Raw genomic sequence first — 24,548 nt, 5'->3', positions numbered from 1 at the left:
GAGTCAGTTCTCTTGTACTTAAGTCGGCATTGTGCCTTTTGTTTTTATTTCCGATGCAATTTCATTGTTTCATCGTCAATAAGAAGGTCCGAAAGATACAGTAAACCTGAAGTGAATCATCGGAATCTATAACTAGTGTCATTGGAATGGTTCAAAGCATAGACAGTAAGAAGAGTCAGTTCTCTCGTACTTAAGTCGGCATTGTGCCTTCTGTATTTATTTCCGATGCAATTCCGTGTTTCATCATCAATAAGAAGGTCAGAAAGATACAGTAAACCTGAAGTGTAGCATCGGAATCTACAACTAGTGTCACAGGAATGGTTCAAAACATAGACAGTAAGGGAGTCAGTTTTCTTGTACTTAAGTCGGCATTGTGCCTTTAGTATTTAAATCCAATGCAATATCTGTATTTCATCGTTAAAAAGAAGGTCAGAGGGATACAGTAAACCTGAAGTGAAGCATCGGAATCTATAACTAGTGTCACAGGAATGGTTCAATCATAGACAGTAAGAAGAGTCAGTTTTCTTGTACTTAAGTCGCCATTGTGCCTTTTGTATTTAATTACGATGCCATTTCTGTGTTTCATCGCCAATAAGAAAATCAGAGGGATACAGTAAACCTGATGTGACGCATCGGAATCTATAACTAGTGTCACATGAATGGTGCAAACATAGACAGTAAGAAGAGTCAGTTTTCTTGTACATATGTCGGCATTGTGCCCTTTGCATTTAATTCCGATGTAATTTCTGAGTTTCATCGTCAATAAGAAGGTCTGATGGGATACAGTAAACCTGAAGTAAAGCATCGGAATCTATAACTAGTGTCACAGGAATGGTTCAAAACATAGACAGTAAGAAGAGTCAGTTTTCTTGTACCTAAATCGGCATTGTTCCTTTTCTAATTCATTCCGATGCAATTTCTATGTTTCATCGTCAATAAGAAGGTCAGAGGGATACAGTATACCTGAAGTGAAGCATCGGAAACTATAACTAGTGTCACAGGAATGGTTCAAAACATAGACAGTAAGAAGAGTGAGTTTTCTTGTACTTAAGTCGGCGTTTTACCTTTTGAATTTAATTCCAATGCAATTTCTGTGTCTCATCGTCAATAAGACGTCAGTGGGAATCAGTGAACCTGAAGTGAAGCATCGGAATCCATAACTAGTGTCACAGGAATGGTTCAAATCATAGACAGTAAGAAGAGTCAGTTTTCTTGTACTTAAGTCGGCATTGTGCCTTTTGTATTTAATTCCGATTCCATTTCAGTGCCTGATCGTCAATAAGAAGGTCAGAGGGATACAGTGAACCTGAAGTGAAGCATCCGAATCTATAACTAGTGTCGCAGGAATGGTTCAAAATATAGACAGTAAGAAGAGTCAGTTTTCTTGTACTTAAGTCGGCATTGTGCCATTTGTATTTAATTCCGAAGCAATTTCTGCGTTTCATCGTCAATAAGAAGGTCAGAGGGATACAGTAATCCTGAAGTGAAGCATCGGAATCTATTCCGAGTGTCACAGGAATGGTTTAAAGCATAGACAGTAAGAAGAGTCATTTTTCTTGTACTTAAGTCGGCATTGTGCCTTTTGTATTTAATTCCGATGCAATTTCCGTGTTTCATCGTCAATAAGATGGTCAGAGGGATACAGTAAACCTGAAGTGAAGCATCGGAATCTATAACTAGTGTCACAGGAATGGTTCAAAAGATAGACAGTAAGGAGAGTCAGTTTTCTTGTACTTAAGTCGGCATTGTGCCTTTAGTATTTAATTCTGATGCAATATCTGTATTTCATCGTCAATAAGAAGGTCAGAGGGATACAGTAAACCTGAATAAGGCATCGGAACCTATAACTAGTGTCACAGGAATGGTTCAAAACATATACAGTTAGAAGAGTCATTTTTTTTTGTGCATAAGTCGGCATTGTGCCTTTTTGTATTTAATTCCGATGCAATTTCTGTGTTTCATCGTCAATAAGAAGGTCAGAGGGATACAGTGAACCTGAAGTGAAGCATCGGAATCAATAACTAGTGTCACAGGAATGGTTCAAGGCATAGACAGTAAGAAGAGTCAGTTTTCTTGTACTTAAGTCGGCATTGTGCCTTTTGTATTTAATTTCGAAGCAATATCTGTGTTTCATCGTCAATAAGAAGCTCAGAGGGATACCGCAAACCTGATGTGAAGCATCGGAATGAATAACTACTGTCACAGGAATGGTTCAAATCATGGACAGTAAGAAGAGTCAGTTTTCTTGTACTTAAGTCGGCATTATGCCTTTTGTATTTAACTTCGATGCAATTTCTGTGTTTCATCGTCAATAAGAAGGTCAGAGGGATACAGTAAACCTGAAGTGAAGCAGCAGATTCTATAACTAGTGTCACAAGAATGGTTCAAACATAGACAGTGAGAAGAGTCAGTTTTCTTGTAATTAAGTCGGCATTGTGCCTTTTGTATTTAATTCCGATGCAATTTCTGCGTTTCATCGTCAATAAGAAGGTCAGAGGGATACAGTAAACCTGAAGTGAAGCATCGGAATCAATTCCTAGTGTCACAGGAATGGTTCAAAGCATAGACAGTAAGAAGAGTCACTTTTCTTGTACTTAAGTCGGCATTGTGCCTTTTGTATTTAATTCCGATGCAATTTCCGTGTTTCATCGTCAATAAGATGGTCAGAGGGATACAGTAAACCTGAAGTGAAGCATCGGAATCTATAACTAATGTCACAGGAATGGTTCAAAGATAGACAGAAAGGAGAGTAAGTTTTCTTGTACTTAAGTCGGCATTGAGCCTTTAGTATTTAATTCCTATGCAATATCTGTATTTCATCGTCAATAAGAAGGTCAGAGGGATACAGTAAACCTGAAGTAAGGCATCGGAACCTATAACTAGTGTCACAGGAATGGTTCAAACATAGACAGTTAGAAGAATCAGTTTTTTTGTGCTTAAATCGGCATTGTGCCTTTTGTATTTAATTCCGATGCAATTTCTGTGTTTCATCGTCAATAAGAAGGTCAGAGGGATACAGTAAACCTGAATTGAAGCATCGGAATCTATAACTAGTGTCACAGGAATGGTTCAAGGCATAGACAGTAAGAAGAGTCAGTTTTCTTGTACTTAAGTCGGCATTGTGCCTTTTGTATTTAATTTCGAAGCAATATCTGTGTTTCATCGTCAATAAGAAGGTCAGAGGGATACCGTAGACCTGATGTGAAGCATCGGAATGAATGACTACTGTCACAGGAATGGTTCAAATCATAGACAGTAAGAAGAGTCAGTTTTCTTGTACTTAAGTCGGCATTGTGCCTTTTGTATGTAACTTCGATGCAATTTCTGTGTTTCATCGTCAATAAGAAGGTCAGAGGGATACAGTAAACCTGAAGTGAAGCAGCAGATTCTATAACTAGTGTCACAAGAATGGTTCAAACGTAGACAGTAAGAAGAGTCAGTTTTCTTGTAATTAAGTCGGCATTGTGCCTTTTGTATTTAATTTCGATGCAATTTCTGTGTTTCATCGTCAATAAGAAGGTCAGAGGGATACAGTAAACCTGAAGTGAAGCATCGGAATCTATTCCTAGTGTCACAGGAATGTTTCAAAGCATAGACAGTAAGAAGAGTCAGTTTTCTTGTACTTAAGTCGGCATTGTGCCTTTTGTATTTAATTCCGATGCAATTTCCGTGTTTCATCGTCAATAAGATGGTCAGAGGGATACAGTAAACCTGAAGTGAAGCATCGGAATCTATAACTAGTGTCACAGGAATGGTTCAAAAGATAGACTGTAAGGAGAGTCAGTTTTCTTGTACTTAAGTCGGCATTGTGCCTTTTGTATTTAATTGCGATGCCATTTCTGTGTTTCATCGTCAATAAGAAGGTCAGAGGGATACAGTAAACCTGATGTGACGCATCGGAATCTATAACTAGTGTCACATGAGTGGTGCAAACATAGACAGTAAGAACAGTCAGTTTTCTTGTACATATGTCGGCATTGTGCCCTTTGCATTTAATTCCGATGCAATTTCTGAGTTTCATCGTCAATAAGAAGGTCTGATGGATACAGTAAACCTGAAGTGAAGCATCGGAATCTATAACTAGTGTCACAGGAATGGTTCAAAACATAGACAGTAAGAAGAGTCAGTTTTCTTGTACCTAAGTCGGCATTGTTCCTTCTCTAATTCATTCCGATGCAATTTCTATGTTTCATCGACAATAGGAAGGTCAGAGGGATACAGTATACCTGAAGTGAAGCATCGGAATCTATAACTAGTGTCACAGGAATGGTTCAAAACATACACAGTAAGAAGAGTGAGTTTTCTTGCACTTAAGTCGGCGTTTTGCCTTTTGAATTTAATTCCAATGCAATTTCTGTGTCTCATCGTCAATAAGAACGTCAGAGGGAATCAGTGAACCTGAAGTGAAGCAGCGGAATCCATAACTAGTGTCACAGGAATGGTTCAAATCATAGACAGTAAGAAGAGTCAGTTTTCTTGTACTTAAGTCGGCATTGTGCCTTTTGTATTTAATTCCGATTCCACTTCAGTGTCTGATCGTCGATAAGAAGGTCAGAGATATACAGTGAACCTGAAGTGAAGCATCGGAATCTATAACTAGTGTCACAGGAATGGTTCAAAACATAGACAGTATGAAGAGTCAGTTTTCTTGTACTTAAGTCGGCATTGTGCCATTTGTATTTAATTCCGATGCAATTTCTGTGTTTCATCGTCAAGAAGAAGGTCAGAGGGATACAGTAAACCTGAAGTGAAGCATCGGAATCTATAACTAGTGTCACAGGAATTGTTCAAGGCATAGACAGCAAGAATAGTCAGTTTTCTTGTACTTAAGTCGGAATTGTGCCTTTTGTATTTAATTCCGAAGCAATTTCTGTGTTTCATCGTCGATAAGAAGGTCAGAGGGATACAGTAAACCTGAAGTGAAGCATCGGAATCTATAAGTACTGTCACAGGAATGGTTCAAAACATAGACAGTAAGAAGAGTCAGTTTTCTTGTACTTAAGTCGGCATTGTCCCTTTTGTATTTAATTTCGATGCAATTTCTGTGTTTCATCGTCAATAAGAAGGTCAGAGTTATACAGTAAACCTGAAGTGAAGCATCGGAATCTATAAGTAGTGTCACAATAATGGTTCAAACATAGACAGTAAGAAGAGTCTGTTTTCTTGTAATTAAGTCGGCATTGTGCCTTTTCTATTTAATTCCGATGCAATTTCTGCGTTTCATCGTCAATAAGAAGGTCAGAGGGATACAGTAAACCTGAAGTGAAGCATCGGAATCTATTTCTAGTGTCACAGGAATGTTTCAAAGCATAGACAGTAAGAAGAGTCAGTTTTCTTGTACTTAAGTCGGCATTGTGCCTTTTGTATTTAATTCCGATGCAATTTCCGTGTTTCATCGTCAATAAGATGGTCAGATGGATACAGTAAACCTGAAGTGAAGCATCGGAATCTATAACTAGTGTCACAGGAATGGTTCAAAAGATAGACTGTAAGGAGAGTCAGTTTTCTTGTACTTAAGTCGGCATTGTGCCTTTAGTATTTAATTCCGATGCAATATCTGTATTTCATCGTCAATAAGAAGGTCAGAGGGATACAGTAAACCTGAAGTAAGGCATCGGAACCTATAACTAGTGTCACAGGAATGGTTCAAAACATAGACAGCTAGAAGAGTCAGTTTTTTTGTGCATAGGTCGGCATTTTGCCTTTTGTATTTAATTCCGATGCAATTTCTGTGTTTCATCGTCAATAAGAAGGTCAGAGGGATACAGTAAACCTGAAGTGAAGCATCGGAATCAATAACTGGTGTCACAGGAATGGTTCAAGGCATAGACAGTAAGAAGAGTCAGTTTTCTTGTACTTAAGTCGGCATTGTGCCTTTTGTATTTAATTTCGAAGCAATATCTGTGTTTCATCGTCAATAAGAAGGTCAGAGGGATACCGTAAACCTGATGTGAAGCATCGGAATGAATAACTACTGTCACAGGAATGGTTCAAATCATAGACAGTAAGAAGAGTCAGTTTTCTTGTACTTAAGTCGGCAATGTGCCTTTTGTATTTAACTTCGATGCAATTTCTGTGTTTCATCGTCAATAAGAAGGTCAGAGGGATACAGTAAACCTGAAGTGAAGCAGCAGATTCTATAACTAGTGTCACAAGAACGGTTCAAACCTAGACAGTAAGAAGAGTCAGTTTTCTTGTAATTATGTCGGCATTGTGCCTTTGTATTTAATTCCGATGCAATTTCTGCGTTTCATCGTCAATAAGAAGGTCAGAGGGATACAGTAAACCTGAAGTGAAGCATCGGAATCTATTCCTAGTGTCACAGGAATGGTTCAAAGCATAGACAGTAAGAAGAGTCAGTTTTCTTGTACTTAAGTCGGCATTGTGCCTTTTGTAATTAATTCCGATGCAATTTCCGTGTTTCATCGTCAATAAGATGGTCAGAGGGATACAGTAAACCTGAAGTGAAGCATCGGAATCTATAACTAATGTCACAGGAATGGTTCAAAAGATAGACAGAAAGGAGAGTCAGTTTTCTTGTACTTAAGTCGGCATTGTGCCTTTAGTATTTAAATCCTATGCAATATCTGTATTTCATCGTCAATAAGAAGGTCAGAGGGATACAGTAGACCTGAAGTAAGGCATCGGAACCTATAACTAGTGTCACAGGAATGGTTCAAACATAGACAGTTAGAAGAGTCAGTTTTCTTGTACTTAAGTCGGCATTGTGCCTTTTGTATTTAATTCCGATGCAATTTCTGTGTTTCATCGTCAATAAGAAGGTCAGAGGGATACAGCAAACCTGAAGTGAAGCATCGGAATCTGTAACTAGTGTCACAGGAATGGTTCAAACATAGACAGTAAGATGAGTCAGTTTTCTTGTACTTAGGTCGGCATTGTGCCCTTTGTATTTAATTCCGATGCAATTTCTGTGTTTCATCGTCAATAACAAGGTCAGAGGGATACAGTAAACCTGAAGTGAAGCGTCGGAATCTATAACTAGTGTCATAGGAATGGTTCAAAGCATAGACAGTAAGAAGAGTCAGTTCTCTTGTACTTAAGTCGGCATTGTGCCTTTTGTATTTATTTCCGATGCAATTTCCGTGTTTCATCGTCAATAAGAATGTCAGAAGGATACAGTAAACCTGAAGTGTAGCATCGGAATCTACAACTAGTGTCACAGGAATGGTTCAAAACATAGACAGTAAGGAGAGTCAGTTTTCTTGTACTTAAGTCGGCATTGTGCCTTTAGTATTTAATTCCAATGCAATATCTGTATTTCATCGTTAAAAAGGAGGTCAGAGGGATACAGTAAACCTGAAGTGAAGCATCGGAATCTATAACTAGTGTCACAGGAAAGGTTCAATCACAGACAGTAAGAAGAGTCAGTTTTCTTGTACTTAAGTCGGCATTGTGCCTTTTGTATTTAATTACGATGCCATTTCTGTGTTTCATCGTCAATAAGAAGGTCAGAGGGATACAGTAAACCTGATGTGACGCATCGGAATCTATAACTAGTGTCACATGAATGGTGCAAACATAGACAGTAAGAAGAGTCAGTTTTCTTGTACATATGTCGGCATTGTGCCCTTTGCATTTAATTCCGATATAATTTCTGTGTTTCATCGTCAAGAAGAAGGTCAGAGGGATACAGTAAACCTGAAGTGAAGCATCGGAATCTATAACTAGTGTCACAGGAATGGTTCAAGGCATAGACAGCAAGAATAGTCAGTTTTCTTGTACTTAAGTCGGAATTGTGCCTTTTGTATTTAATTCCCAAGCAATTTCTGCGTTTCATCGTCAATAAGAAGGTCAGAGAGATACAGTAAACCTGAAGTGATGCATCGGAATCTATAAGTACTGTCACAGGAATGGTTCAAAACATAGACAGGAAGAAGAGTCAGTTTTCTTGTACATATGTCGGCATTGTGCCTTTTATATTTAGGTCCGATGCAATTTCTGTGTTTCATCGTCAATAAGAAGGTCACAGTTATACAGTAAACCTGAAGTGAAGCATCGGAATCTATAACTAGTGTCACAATAATGGTTCAAACATAGACAGTAAGAAGAGTCAGTTTTCTTGTAATTAAGTCGGCATTGAGCCTTTTTTATTTAATTCCGATGCAATTTCTGCGTTTCATCGTCAATAAGAAGGTCAGAGGGATACAGTAAACCTGAAGTGAAGCATCAGAATCTATTCCTAGTGTCACAGGAATGGTTTAAAGCATAGACAGTAAGAAGAGTCAGTTTTCTTGTACTTAAGTCGGCATTGTGCCTTTTGTGCTTAATTCCGATGCAATTTCCGTGTTTCATCGTCTATAAGATGGTCAGAGGGATACAGTAAACCTGAAGTGAAGCATCGGAATCTATAACTAGTGTCACAGGAATGGTTTAAAAGATAGACAGTAAGGAGAGTCAGTTTTCTTGTACTTAAGTCGGCATTGTGCCTTTAGTATTTAATTCCGATGCAATATCTGTATTTCATCGTCAATAAGAAGGTCAGAGGGATACAGTAAACCTGAAGTAAGGCATCGGAACCTATAACTAGTGTCGCAGGAATGGTTCAAAGCATAGACAGCTGGAAGAGTCAGTTTTTTTGTGCATAAGTCGGCATTGTGCCTTTTGTATTAAATTCCGATGCAATTTCTGTGTTTCATCGTCAATAAGAAGGTCAGAGGGATACAGTAAACATGAAGTGAGGCATCGGAATCAATAACTAGTGTCACAGGAATGGTTCAAAGCATAGATAGTAAGAAGAGTCAGTTTTCTTGTACTTAAGTCGGCATTGTGCCTTTTGTATTTAATTTCGAAGCAATATCTGTGTTTCATTGTCAATAAGAAGCTCAGAGGGATACCGTAAACCTGATGTGAAGCATCGGAATGAATAACTACTGTCACAGGAATGGTTCAAATCATAGACAGTAAGAAGAGTCAGTTTTCTTGTACTTAAGTCGGCATTGTGCCTTTTGTATTTGACTTCGATGCAATTTCTGTGTTCCATCGTCAATAAGAAGGTCAGAGGGATACAGTAAACCTGAAGTGAAGCAGCAGATTCTATAACTAGTGTCACAAGAATGGTTCAAACATAGACAGTAAGAAGAGTCAGTTTTCTTGTAATTAAGTCGGCATTGTACCTTTTGTATTTAATTTCGATGCAATTTCTGCGTTTCATCGTCAATAAGAAGGTCAGAGGGATACAGTAAACCTGAAGTGAAGCATCGGAATCTATAACTAGTGTCATAGGAATGGTTCAAAGCATAGACAGTAAGAAGAGTCAGTTCTCTTGTACTTAAGTCGGCATTGTGCCTTTTGTTTTTATTTCCGATGCAATTTCATTGTTTCATCGTCAATAAGAAGGTCCGAAAGATACAGTAAACCTGAAGTGAATCATCGGAATCTATAACTAGTGTCATTGGAATGGTTCAAAGCATAGACAGTAAGAAGAGTCAGTTCTCTCGTACTTAAGTCGGCATTGTGCCTTCTGTATTTATTTCCGATGCAATTTCCGTGTTTCATCATCAATAAGAAGGTCAGAAAGATACAGTAAACCTGAAGTGTAGCATCGGAATCTACAACTAGTGTCACAGGAATGGTTCAAAACATAGACAGTAAGGGGAGTCAGTTTTCTTGTACTTAAGTCGGCATTGTGCCTTTAGTATTTAAATCCAATGCAATATCTGTATTTCATCGTTAAAAAGAAGGTCAGAGGGATACAGTAAACCTGAAGTGAAGCATCGGAATCTATAACTAGTGTCACAGGAATGGTTCAATCATAGACAGTAAGAAGAGTCAGTTTTCTTGTACTTAAGTCGCCATTGTGCCTTTTGTATTTAATTACGATGCCATTTCTGTGTTTCATCGCCAATAAGAAAATCAGAGGGATACAGTAAACCTGATGTGACGCATCGGAATCTATAACTAGTGTCACATGAATGGTGCAAACATAGACAGTAAGAAGAGTCAGTTTTCTTGTACATATGTCGGCATTGTGCCCTTCGCATTTAATTCCGATGTAGTTTCTGAGTTTCATCGTCAATAAGAAGGTCTGATGGATACAGTAAACCTGAAGTGAAGCATCGGAATCTATAACTAGTGTCACAGGAATGGTTCAAAACATTGACAGTAGGAAGAGTCAGTTTTCTTGTACCTAAATCGGCATTGTTCCTTTTCTAATTCATTCCGATGCAATTTCTATGTTTCATCGTCAATAAGAAGGTCAGAGAGATACAGTATACTTGAAGTGAAGCTTCGGAAACTATAACTAGTGTCACAGGAATGGTTCAAAACATAGACAGTAAGAAGAGTGAGTTTTCTTGTACTTAAGTCGGCGTTTTGCCTTTTGAATTTAATTCCAATGCAATTTCTGTGTCTCATCGTCAATAAGAACGTCAGAGGGAATCAGTGAACCTGAAGTGAAGCATCGGAATCCATAACTAGTGTCACAGGACTGGTTCAAATCATAGACAGTAAGAAGAGTCAGTTTTCTTGTACTTAAGTCGGCATTGTGCCTTTTGTATTTAATTCCGATTCCATTTCAGTGCCTGATCGTCAATAAGAAGGTCAGAGGGATACAGTGAACCTGAAGTGAAGCATCCGAATCTATAACTAGTGTCGCAGGAATGGTTCAAAATATAGACAGTAAGAAGAGTCAGTTTTCTTGTACTTAAGTCGGCATTGTGCCATTTGTATTTAATTCCGATGCAATTTCTGTGTTTCATCGTCAAGAAGAAGGTCAGAGGGATACAGTAAACCTGAAGTGAAGCATCGGAATCTATAACTAGTGTCACAGGAATGGTGCAAGGCATAGACAGCAAGAATAGTCAGTTTTCTTGTACTTAAGTCGGAATTGTGCCTTTTGTATTTAATTCCGAAGCAATTTCTGCGTTTCATCGTCAATAAGAAGGTCAGAGGGATACAGTAAACCTGAAGTGATGCATCGGAATCTATAAGTACTGTCACAGGAATGGTTCAAAACATAGACAGGAAGAAGAGTCAGTTTTCTTGTACTTAAGTCGGCATTGTGCCTTTTGTATTTAATTCCGATGCAATTTCTGTGTTTCATCGTCAATAAGAAGGTCAGAGTTATACAGTAAACCTGAAGTGAAGCATCGGAATCTATAACTAGTTTCACAGGAATGGTTCAAATTTAGACAGTAAGAGGAGTCAGTTTTCTTGTACTTAAGTCGGCAATGTGCATTTTGTATTTAATTCCGATTCCATTTCAGTGCCTGATCGTCAATAAGAAGGTCAGAGGGATACAGTGAACCTGAAGTGAAGCATCCGAATCTGTAACTAGTGTCACAAGAATGGTTCAAACATAGACCGTAAGAAGATTCAGTTTTCTTGTAATTAAGGCGGCATTGTGCCTTTTGTATTTAATTCCGATGCAATTTATGCGTTTCATCGTCAATAAGAAGGTCAGAGGGATACAGTAAACCTGAAGTGAAGCATCGGAATCTATTCCTAGTGTCACAGGAATGGTTTAAAGCATAGACAGTAAGAAGAGTCAGTTTTCTTGTACTTACGTCGGCATTGTGCCTTTTGTAATTACCTCCGATGCAATTTCCGTGTTTCATCGTCAATAAGATGGTCAGAGGGATACACTAAACCTGAAGTGAAGCATCGGAATCTATAACTAGTGTCACAGGAATGGTTCAAAAGATAGACAGTAAGGAGAGTCAGTTTTCTTGTACTTAAGTCGGCATTGTGCCTTTAGTATTTAATTCTGATGCAATATCTGTATTTCATCGTCAATAAGAAGGTCAGAGGGATACAGTAAACCTGAAGTAAGGCATCGGAACCTATAACTAGTGTCACAGGAATGGTTCAAAACATAGACAGTTAGAAGAGTCATTTTTTTTTGTGCATAAGTCGGCATTGTGCCTTTTGTATTTAATTCCGATGCAATTTCTGTGTTTATTCGTCAATAAGAAGGTCAGAGGGATACAGTGAACCTGAAGTGAAGCATCGGAATCAATAACTAGTGTCACAGGAATGGTTCAAGGCATAGACAGTAAGAAGAGTCAGTTTTCTTGTACTTAAGTCGGCATTGTGCCTTTTGTATTTAATTTCGAAGCAATATCTGTGTTTCATCGTCAATAAGAAGCTCAGAGGGATACCGCAAACCTGATGTGAAGCATCGGAATGAATAACTACTGTCACAGGAATGGTTCAAATCATAGACAGTAAGAAGAGTCAGTTTTCTTGTACTTAAGTCGGCAATGTGCCTTTTGTATTTAACTTCGATGCAATTTCTGTGTTTCATCGTCAATAAGAAGGTCAGAGGGATACAGTAAACCTGAAGTGAAGCAGCAGATTCTATAACTAGTGTCACAAGAATGGTTCAAACATAGACAGTAAGAAGAGTCAGTTTTCTTGTAATTAAGTCGGCATTGTGCCTTTTGTATTTAATTCCGATGCAATTTCTGCGTTTCATCGTCAATAAGAAGGTCAGAGGGATACAGTAAACCTGAAGTGAAGCATCGGAATCAATTCCTAGTGTCACAGGAATGGTTCAAATCATAGACAGTAAGAAGAGTCACTTTTCTTGTACTTAAGTCGGCATTGTGCCTTTTGTATTTAATTCCGATGCAATTTCCGTGTTTCATCGTCAATAAGATGGTCAGAGGGATACAGTAAACCTGAAGTGAAGCATCGGAATCTATAACTAATGTCACAGGAATGGTTCAAAGATAGACAGAAAGGAGAGTAAGTTTTCTTGTACTTAAGTCGGCATTGAGCCTTTAGTATTTAATTCCTATGCAATATCTGTATTTCATCGTCAATAAGAAGGTCAGAGGGATACAGTAAACCTGAAGTAAGGCATCGGAACCTATAACTAGTGTCACAGGAATGGTTCAAACACAGACAGTTAGAAGAATCAGTTTTTATGTGCTTAAATCGGCATTGTGCCTTTTGTATTTAATTCCGATGCAATTTCTGTGTTTCATCGTCAATAAGAAGGTCAGAGGGATACAGTAAACCTGAATTGAAGCATCGGAATCTATAACTAGTGTCACAGGAATGGTTCAAGGCATAGACAGTAAGAAGAGTCAGTTTTCTTGGACTTAAGTCGGCATTGTGCCTTTTGTATTTAATTTCGAAGCAATATCTGTGTTTCATCGTCAATAAGAAGGTCAGAGGGATACCGTAGACCTGATGTGAAGCATCGGAATGAATGACTACTGTCACAGGAATGGTTCAAATCATAGACAGTAAGAAGAGTCAGTTATCTTGTACTTAAGTCGGCATTGTGCCTTTTGTATGTAACTTCGATGCAATTTCTGTGTTTCATCGTCAATAAGAAGGTCAGAGGGATACAGCAAAACCTGAGGTGAAGCAGCAGATTCTATAACTAGTGTCACAAGAATGGTTCAAACATAGACAGTAAGAAGAGTCAGTTTTCTTGTAATTAAGTCGGTATTGTGCCTTTTGTATTTAATTCCGATGCAATTTCTGCGTTTCATCGTCAAAAAGAAGGTCAGAAGGATACAGTAAACCTGAAGTGAAGCATCTGAATCTATTCCTAGTGTCACAGGAATGGTTCAAAGCATAGACAGTAAGAAGAGTCACTTTCCTTGTACTTAAGTCGGCATTGTGCCTTTTGTATTTAATTCCGATGCAATTTCCGTGTTTCATCGTCAATAAGATGGTCAGAGGGATACAGTAAACCTGAAGTGAAGCATCGGAATCTATAACTAATGTCACAGGAATGGTTCAAAAGATAGACAGAAAGGAGAGTCAGTTTTCTTGTACTTAAGTCGGCATTGAGCCTTTAGTATTTAATTCCTATGCAATATCTGTATTTCATCGTCAATAAGATGGTCAGAGGGATACAGTAAACCTGAAGTAAGGCATCGGAACCTATAACTAGTGTCACAGGAATGGTTCAAAACATAGACAGTTAGATGAATCAGTTTTTTTGTGCTTAAATCGGCATTGTGCCTTTTGTATTTAATTCCGATGCAATTTCTGTGTTTCATCGTCAATAAGAAGGTCAGAGGGATACAGTAAACCTGAATTGAAGCATCGGAATCTATAACTAGTGTCACAGGAATGGTTCAAGGCATAGACAGTAAGAAGAGTTAGTTTTCTTGTACTTAAGTCGGCATTGTGCCTTTTGTCTTTAATTTCGAAGCAATATCTGTGTTTCATCGTCAATAAGAAGGTCAGAGGGATACCGTAGACCTGATGTGAAGCATCGGAATGATTAACTACTGTCACAGGAATGGTTCAAATCATAGACAGTAAGAAGGGTCAGTTTTCTTGTACTTAAGTGGGCATTGTGCCTTTTGTATTTAACTTCGATGCAATTTCTGTGTTTCATCGTCAATAAGAAGGTCAGAGGGATACAGTAAACCTGAAGTGAAGCAGCAGATTCTATAGCTAGTGTCACAGGAATGGTTCAAATCATAGACAGTAAGAAGAGTCAGTTTTCTTGTACTTTAGTCGGCATTGTGCCTTTTGTATTTAATTCCGATGCAATTTCTGTGTTTCATCGTCAATAAGAAGGTCAGAGGGATACAGTAAACCTGAAGTGAAGCATCGGAATCTGTAACTAGTGTCACAGGAATGGTTCAAACATAGACAGTAAGATGAGTCAGTTTTCTTGTACTTAAGTCGGCATTGTGCCCTTTGTATTTGATTCAGATGCAATTTCTGTGTTTCATCGTCAATAACAAGGTCAGAGGGATACAGTAAACCTGAAGTGAAGCATCGGAATCTAAACTAGTGTCATAGGAATGGTTCAAATTTAGACAGTAAGTGGAGTCAGTTTTCTTGTACTTAAGTCGGCATTGTGCGTTTTGTATTTAATTCCGATGCAATTTCTGTGTTCATCGTCAATAAGAAGGTCAGAGGGATACAGTAAATATAAAGTGAAGCATCGGAATCTATAACTAATGTCACAGGAATGGTTCAAAACATAGACAGTAAGAGGAGTCAGGTTTCTTGTACTGAAGTCTGCATTGTGCTTTTTGTATTTAATTCCGATGCATTTTCTGTGTTTCATCGTCAATAAGAAGGTCAGAGGGATACAGTAAACCTAAAGTGAAGCATCGGAATCTATATCTAGTGTCACAGGAATGGTTCAAAGCATAGACAGTAAGAAGAGTCAGTTTTCTTGTACTTTAGTCGGCATTGTGAATTTTGTTATTAGTTCCGAAGGAATTTCTTTGTATCATCGTCAATAAGGAGGTCAGAGAGATACAGTAAACCTGGAGTAAAGCATCGGAATCTATAACTAGTGTCACAGGAATGGTTGAAAACATAGACGGTAAGAAGAGTCAGTTTTCTTGTACTTAAGTCGGCATTGTGCCTTTTGTATTAAATTCCGATGCAATTTCTGTGTTTCTTCGTGAATAAGAGGGTCAGAGGGATACAGTAAACATGAAGTGAAGCATCGGAATCTATAACTAGTGTCACAGGAATGGTTCAAAGCATTGCAAGTTAGAAGAGTCAGTTTTCTTGTACTTAAGTCTGCATTGTGGCTTTTCTATTTAATTCCGATGCAATTTCTGTGTTTCATCGTCAATAAGAAGGTCAGAGGGATACAGTAAAAATGAAGTGAAGCATCGGAATCTGTAACTAGTGTCACAGGAATGGTTCAAAACATAGACAGTAAGAAGAGTCAGTTTTCCCGTACTTAAGTCGGCATTGTGCTTTTTGTATTTAACTCCGATGCAATTTCTGTGTTTCATCGCCAATAAGAAGGTCAGAGGGATACAGTAAACCTGAAGTGAAGCATCGGAATCTATAACTAGTGTCACAGGAATGGTTCAAAACATAGACAGTAAGGAGAGTCAGTTTTCTTGTACTTAAGTCGGCATTGAGCCTTTTGTATTTAATTCCGATGCAATTTCTGTGTTTCATCGTCAATAAGAAGGTCAGAGGGATACAGTAAACCTGAAGTTAAGCAGCAGAATCTATAACTAGTGTCACAGGAATGGTTCAAAACATAGACAGTTTTCTTGTACTTAAGTCGGCATTGTGCCTTTTGTATTTAATTCCGATGCAATTTCTATGTTTCATCGTCAATAAGAAGGTCACGAGGATACAGTAAACCTGAAGTGAAGCATCGGAATCTATAACTAGTGTCACAGGAATGGTTCAAACATAGACAGTAAGAAGAGTCAGTTTTCTTGTACTTAAGTCGGCATTGTGCCTTTTGTATTTAATTCCGATGCAATTTCTGTGTTTCATCGTCAATACGAAGGCCACAGGGATACAGTAAACCTGAAGTGAAGCATCGGAATCTATAACTAGTGTCACAGGAATGGTTCAAACATAGACAGTAATAAGAGTCAGTTATCTTGTACTTAAGTCGGCATTGTGCCTTTTGTATTTAATTCCGATGCTATTTCTGTGTTTCATCGTCAATAAGAAGGTCAGAGGGATACAGTAAACCTGAAGTGAAGCATCGGAATCTATTCCTAGTGTCACAGGAATGGTTCAAAGCATAGACAGTAAGAAGAGTAAGTTTTCTAGTACTTAAGTCGGCATTGTGCCTTTTGTATTTAATTCCGATGCAATTTCCGTGTTTCATCGTCAATAAGAAGGTCAGAAAGATACAGTAAACCTGAAGTGAAGCATCGGAATCTATAACTAGAGTCGCAGGAATGGTTCAAAACATAGACAGTAAGGAGAGTCAGTTTTCTTGTACTTAAGTCGGCATTGTGCCTTTTGTATTTAATTTCGAAGCAATATCTGTGTTTCATCGTCAATAAGAAGCTCAGAGGGATACCGCAAACCTGATGTGAAGCATCGGAATGAATAACTACTGTCACAGGAATGGTTCAAATCATAGACAGTAAGAAGAGTCAGTTTTCTTGTACTTAAGTCGGCATTGTGCCTTTTGTATTTAACTTCGATGCAATTTCTGTGTTTCATCGTCAATAAGAAGGTCAGAGGGATACAGTAAAACTGAAGTGAAGCAGCAGATTCTATAACTAGTGTCACAAGAATGGTTCAAACATAGACAGTAAGAAGAGTCAGTTTTCTTGTAATTAAGTCGGCATTGTGCCTTTTGTATTTAATTCCGATGCAATTTCTGCGTTTCATCGTCAATAAGAAGGTCAGAGGGATACAGTAAACCTGAAGTGAAGCATCGGAATCAATTCCTAGTGTCACAGGAATGGTTCAAATCATAGACAGTAAGAAGAGTCACTTTTCTTGTACTTAAGTCGGCATTGTGCCTTTTGTATTTAATTCCGATGCAATTTCCGTGTTTCATCGTCAATAAGATGGTCAGAGGGATACAGTAAACCTGAAGTGAAGCATCGGAATCTATAACTAATGTCACAGGAATGGTTCAAAGATAGACAGAAAGGAGAGTAAGTTTTCTTGTACTTAAGTCGGCATTGAGCCTTTAGTATTTAATTCCTATGCAATATCTGTATTTCATCGTCAATAAGAAGGTCAGAGGGATACAGTAAACCTGAAGTAAGGCATCGGAACCTATAACTAGTGTCACAGGAATGGTTCAAACACAGACAGTTAGAAGAATCAGTTTTTATGTGCTTAAATCGGCATTGTGCCTTTTGTATTTAATTCCGATGCAATTTCTGTGTTTCATCGTCAATAAGAAGGTCAGAGGGATACAGTAAACCTGAATTGAAGCATCGGAATCTATAACTAGTGTCACAGGAATGGTTCAAGGCATAGACAGTAAGAAGAGTCAGTTTTCTTGGACTTAAGTCGGCATTGTGCCTTTTGTATTTAATTTCGAAGCAATATCTGTGTTTCATCGTCAATAAGAAGGTCAGAGTGATACCGTAGACCTGATGTGAAGCATCGGAATGAATGACTACTGTCACAGGAATGGTTCAAATCATAGACAGTAAGAAGAGTCAGTTATCTTGTACTTAAGTCGGCATTGTGCCTTTTGTATGTAACTTCGATGCAATTTCTGTGTTTCATCGTCAATAAGAAGGTCAGAGGGATACAGCAAAACCTGAGGTGAAGCAGCAGATTCTATAACTAGTGTCACAAGAATGGTTCAAACATAGACAGTAAGAAGAGTCAGTTTTCTTGTAATTAAGTCGGTATTGTGCCTTTTGTATTTAATTCCGATGCAATTTCTGCGTTTCATCGTCAAAAAGAAGGTCAGAAGGATACAGTAAACCTGAAGTGAAGCATCTGAATCTATTCCTAGTGTCACAGGAATGGTTCAAAGCATAGACAGTAAGAAGAGTCACTTTCCTTGTACTTAAGTCGGCATTGTGCCTTTTGTATTTAATTCCGATGCAATTTCCGTGTTTCATCGTCAATAAGATGGTCAGAGGGATACAGTAAACCTGAAGTGAAGCATCGGAATCTACAACTAATGTCACAGGAATGGTTCAAAAGATAGACAGAAAGGAGAGTCAGTTTTCTTGTACTTAAGTCGGCATTGAGCCTTTAGTATTTAATTCCTATGCAATATCTGTATTTCATCGTCAATAAGATGGTCAGAGGGATACAGTAAACCTGAAGTAAGGCATCGGAACCTATAACTAGTGTCACAGGAATGGTTCAAAACATAGACAGTTAGATGAATCAGTTTTTTTGTGCTTAAATCGGCATTGTGCCTTTTGTATTCAATTCCGATGCAATTTCTGTGTTTCATCGTCAATAAGAAGGTCAGAGGGATACAGTAAACCTGAATTGAAGCATCGGAATCTATAACTAGTGTCACAGGAATGGTTCAAGGCATAGACAGTAAGAAGAGTTAGTTTTCTTGTACTTAAGTCGGCATTGTGCCTTTTGTATTTAATTTCGAAGCAATATCTGTGTTTCATCGTCAATAAGAAGGTCAGAGGGATACCGTAGACCTGATGTGAAGCATCGGAATGATTAACTACTGTCACAGGAATGGTTCAAATCATAGACAGTAAGAAGGGTCAGTTTTCTTGTACTTAAGTGGGCATTGTGCCTTTTGTATTTAACTTCGATGCAATTTCTGTGTTTCATCGTCAATAAGAAGGTCAGAGGGATACAGTAAACCTGAAGTGAAGCATCGGAATCTGTAACTAGTGTCACAGGAATGGTTCAAACATAGACAGTAAGATGAGTCAGTTTTCTTGTACTTAAGTCGGCATTGTGCCCTTTGTATTTGATTCAGATGCAATTTCTGTGTTTCATCGTCAATAACAAGGTCAGAGGGATACAGTAAACCTGAAGTGAAGCATCGGAATCTAAACTAGTGTCATAGGAATGGTTCAAATTTAGACAGTAAGAGGAGTCAGTTTTCTTGTACTTAAGTCGGCATTGTGCGTTTTGTATTTAATTCCGATGCAATTTCTGTGTTCATCGTCAATAAGAAGGTCAGAGGGATACAGTAAACCTAAAGTGAAGCATCGGAATCTATAACTAATGTCACAGGAATGGTTCAAAACATAGACAGTAAGAGGAGTCAGGTTTCTTGTACTGAAGTCTGCATTGTGCTTTTTGTATTTAATTCCGATGCATTTTCTGTGTTTCATCGTCAATAAGAAGGTCAGAGGGATACAGTAAACCTAAAGTGAAGCATCGGAATCTATATCTAGTGTCACAGGAATGGTTCAAAGCATAGACAGTAAGAAGAGTCAGTTTTCTTGTACTTTAGTCGGCATTGTGCCTTTTGTTATTAGTTCCGAAGGAATTTCTTTGTATCATCGTCAATAAGGAGGTCAGAGAGATACAGTAAACCTGGAGTAAAGCATCGGAATCTATAACTAGTTTCACAGGAATGGTTGAAAACATAGACGGTAAGAAGAGTCAGTTTTCTTGTACTTAAGTCGGCATTGTGCCTTTTGTATTAAATTCCGATGCAATTTCTGTGTTTCTTCGTGAATAAGAGGGTCAGAGGGATACAGTAAACATGAAGTGAAGCATCGGAATCTATAACTAGTGTCACAGGAATGGTTCAAAGCATTGCAAGTTAGAAGAGTCAGTTTTCTTGTACTTAAGTCTGCATTGTGGCTTTTCTATTTAATTCCGATGCAATTTCTGTGTTTCATCGTCAACAAGAAGGTCAGAGGGATACAGCAAAAATGAAGTGAAGCATCGGAATCTGTAACTAGTGTCACAGGAATGGTTCAAAACATAGACAGTAAGAAGAGTCAGTTTTCCCGTACTTAAGTCGGCATTGTGCTTTTTGTATTTAACTCCGATGCAATTTCTGTGTTTCATCGTCAATAAGAAGGTCAGAGGGATACAGTAAACCTGAAGTTAAGCAGCAGAATCTATAACTAGTGTCACAGGAAAGGTTCAAAACATAGACAGTTTTCTTGTACTTAAGTCGGCATTGTGCCTTTTGTATTTAATTCCGATGCAATTTCTATGTTTCATCGTCAATAAGAAGGTCACGAGGATACAGTAAACCTGAAGTGAAGCATCGGAATCTATAACTAGTGTCACAGGAATGGTTCAAACATAGACAGTAAGAAGAGTCAGTTTTCTTGTACTTAAGTCGGCATTGTGCCTTTTGTATTTAATTCCGATGCAATTTCTGTGTTTCATCGTCAATACGAAGGTCACAGGGATACAGTAAACCTGAAGTGAAGCATCGGAATCTATAACTAGTGTCACAGGAATGGTTCAAACATAGACAGTAATAAGAGTCAGTTATCTTGTACTTAAGTCGGCATTGTGCCTTTTGTATTTAATTCCGATGCTATTTCTGTGTTTCATCGTCAATAAGAAGGTCAGAGGGATACAGTAAACCTGAAGTGAAGCATCGGAATCTATTCCTAGTGACACAGGAATGGTTCAAAGCATAGACAGTAAGAAGAGTAAGTTTTCTAGTACTTAAGTCGGCATTGTGCCTTTTGTATTTAATTCCGATGCAATTTCCGTGTTTCATCGTCAATAAGAAGGTCAGAAAGATACAGTAAACCTGAAGTGAAGCATCGGAATCTATAACTAGAGTCGCAGGAATGGTTCAAAACATAGACAGTAAGGAGAGTCAGTTTTCTTGTACTTAAGTCGGCATTGTGTCTTTAGTATTTAATTCCGATGCAATATCTGTATTTCATCGTCAAAAAGAGAATCAGAGGGATACAGTAAACCTGAAGAGAAGCATCGGAATCTATAACTAGTGTCACAGGAATGGTTCAATCATAGACAGTATGAAGAGTCAGTTTTCTTTTACTTAGGTCGGCATTGTGCCATTTGTATTTAAGTACGATGCAATTTCTGTGTTTCATCGTCAATAAGAAGGTCAGAGGTATACAGTAAACCTGAAGTGACGCATCGGAATCTATAAGTAGTGTCACATGAATGGTGCAAACATAGACAGTAAGAAGAGTCAGTTTTCTTGCACATATGTCGGCATTGTGCCTTTTGCATTTAATTCCGATGCAATTTCTGAGTTTCATTGTCAATAAGAAGGTCTGATGGATACAGTAAACCTGAAGTGAAGCATCGGAATCTGTAACTAGTGTCAGAGGAATGGTTCAAAACATAGACAGTAAGAAGAGTCAGTTTTCTTGTACCTAAGTCGGCATTGTTCCTTTTCTAATTCATTCCGATGCAATTTCTATGTTTCTTCGTCAATATGATGGTCAGAGGGATACAGTATACCTGAAGTGAAGCATCGGAATCTATAACTAGTGTCACAGGAGTGGTTCCAAACATAGACAGTAAGAAGAGTCAGTTTTCTTGTACTTATGCCGGCGTTGTGCCTTTTGAATTTAATTCCAATGCAATTTCTGTGTTTCATCGTCAATAAGAACGTCAGAGGGAATCAGTGAACCTGAAGTGAAGCATCGGAATCTATAACTAGTGTCACAGGAATGGTTCAAATCATAGACAGTAAGAAGAGTCAGTTCTCTTGTACTTAAGTCGGCATTGTGACTTTTGTATTTAATTCCGATGCCATTTCAGTGTCTGATCGTCAATAAAAAGGTCGGAGGGATACAGTGAACCTGAAGTGAAGCATCGGAATCTATAACTAGTGTCACAGGAATGGTTCAAATCATAGACTGTAAGAAGAGTCAGTTATCTTGTACTTAAGTCGGCATTGTGCCATTTGTGCTTTACTCCGATGCAATCTCTGTGTTTCATGATCAATAAGAAGGTGAGAGGGATACAGTAAACCTGAAGTGAAGCAGCAGAATCTATAACTAGTGTCACAGGAATGGTTCAAAACATAGACAGTAAGAAGGGTCAGTTTTCTTGTACTTAAGTCGGCATTGTGCCTTTTGTATTTAATTCTGATGCAATATCTGTGTTTCATCGTCAATAAGAAGGTCAGAGGGATACAGTAAACGTGAAGTGAAGCAACGGAATCCATAACTAGTGTCACAAGAATGGTTCAAACATAGACAGTAAGGAGAGTCAGTTTTCTTGTACTTAAGTCGGCATTGTGCCTTTTGTATTTAATTCCGATGCAATTTCCGTTTTTCATCGTCAATAAGAAGGTCAGAGGGATACAGTAAACCTGAGGTTAAGCATCGGAATCTATAACTCAGGTCACAGGAATGGTTCAAAACATAGACAGTTAGAAGAGTCAGTTTTCTTGTGCTTAAGTCGGCATTGTGCCTTTTGTATTTAATTCCGATGCAATTTCTGTGTTTCATCGTCAATAAGAAGGTCATAGGGATACAGTAAAACTGATGTGAAGCATCGGAATCTATAACTAGTGTCACAGGAATGGTTCAAGATATAGACAGTAAGAAGAGTCAGTTTTCTTGTACTTAAGTCGTCATTGTGCCTTTTGTATTTAACTCCGGTGCAATTTCTGTGTTTCATCGTCAATAAGAAGGTCAGAGGGATACAGTAAACCTGAAGTGAAGCAGCAGATTCTATTACTAGTGTCACAGGAATGGTTCAAATCATAGACAATAAGAAGAGTCAGCTTTCTTGTACTTAAGTCGGCATTGTGCCTTTTGTATTTAATTCCGATGCAATTTCTGTGTTTCATCGGCAATAAGAAGGTCAGAGGGATACAGTAAACCTGAAGTGAAGCATCGCAATCTGTAACTAGTGTCACAGGAATCGTTCTAACATAGTCAGTAAGATGAGTCAGTTTTCTTGTACTTAAGTCGGCATTGTGCCTTTTGTATTTAATTCCGATGCAATTTTTGTGTTTCATCGTCAATAACAAGGTCAGAGGGATACAGTAAACCTGAAGTGTAGCATCGGAATCTATAACTAGTGTCACAGGAATGGTTCAAATTTAGACAGTAAGAGGAGTCACTTTTCTTGTACTTAAGTCGGCAATGTGCCTTTTGTATTTAATTCCGATGCAATTTCTGTATTCATCGTCAATAAGAAGGTCAGAGGGATGCAGTAAACCTAAAGTGAAGCATCGGAATCTATAACTAATGTAACAGGAATGGTTCCAAACATAGACAGTAAGAGGAGTCAGGTTTCTTGTACTGAAGTCTGCATTGTGCATTTTGTATTTAATTCCGAAGGAATTTCTTTGTATCATCGTCAATAAGGAGGTCAGAGAGATACAGTAAACCTGGAGTAAAGCATCGGAATCTATAACTAGTGTCACAGGAATGGTTGAAAATATAGACAGTAAGAGGAGTCAGTTTTCTTGTACTTAAGTCGGCGTTGTGCCTTTTGTATTTAATTCCGATGCAATTTCTGTGTTTCATCGTCAATAAGAAGGTCAGAGGGATACAGTAAACCTGAAGTGAAGCATCGGAATCTATAACTAGTGTCACAGGACTGGTTCAAACATAGACAGCAAGAAGAGTCAGTTTTCTTGTACTTAAGTCGGCATTGTGCCTTTTGTATTTAATTCCGAAGCAATTTCTGTGTTTCATCGTCAGTAAGAATGTCAGAGGGATACAGTAAACCTGAAGTGAAGCATCGGAATCTATAACTACTGTCACAGGAATGGTTCAAAAATTAGACAGTAAGAAGAGTCAGTTTCCTTGCACTTAAGTCGGCATTGTGCCTTTTGTATATAATTCCGATGCAATATCAGTGTTTCATCGTCAATAAGAAGGTCAGAGTCATACAGTAAACCAGAAGTGAAGCATCGGAATCTGTAACTAGTGTTACACGAATGGTTCAAAACATAGACTGTAAGAAGAGTCAGTTATCTTGTACTTAAGTCGGCATTGTGCCATTTGTACTTTACTCCGATGCAATCTCTGTGTTTCATCATCAATAAGAAGGTGAGAGGGATACAGTAAACCTGAAGTGGAGCAGCAGAATCTATAACTAGTGTCACAGGAATGGTTCAAAACATAGACAGTAAGAAGAGTCAGTTTTCTTGTACTTAAGTCGGCATTGTGCCTTTTGTATTTAATTCTGATGCAATATCTGTGTTTCATCGTCAATAAGAAGGTCAGAGGGATACAGTAAACGTGAAGTGAAGCATCGGAATAAATAACTAGTGTCACAAGAATGGTTCAAACATAGACAGTAAGAAGAGTCAGTTTTCTTGTACTTAAGTCGGCATTGTGCCTTTTGTATTTAATTCCGATGCAATTTCCGTGTTTCATCGTCAATAAGAAGGTCAGAGGGATACAGTAAACCTGAGGTTAAGCATCGGAATCTATAACTCAGGTCACAGGAATGGTTCAAAACATAGACAGTTAGAAGAGTCAGTTTACTTGTGCTTAAGT

This window comes from Schistocerca americana, chromosome 1 (assembly GCF_021461395.2).
Source record: "Schistocerca americana isolate TAMUIC-IGC-003095 chromosome 1, iqSchAmer2.1, whole genome shotgun sequence".
In the NCBI taxonomy this organism is placed as follows: Eukaryota; Metazoa; Arthropoda; class Insecta; order Orthoptera; family Acrididae; genus Schistocerca; species Schistocerca americana.
Note: the sequence above shows the minus strand (reverse complement) of the source record.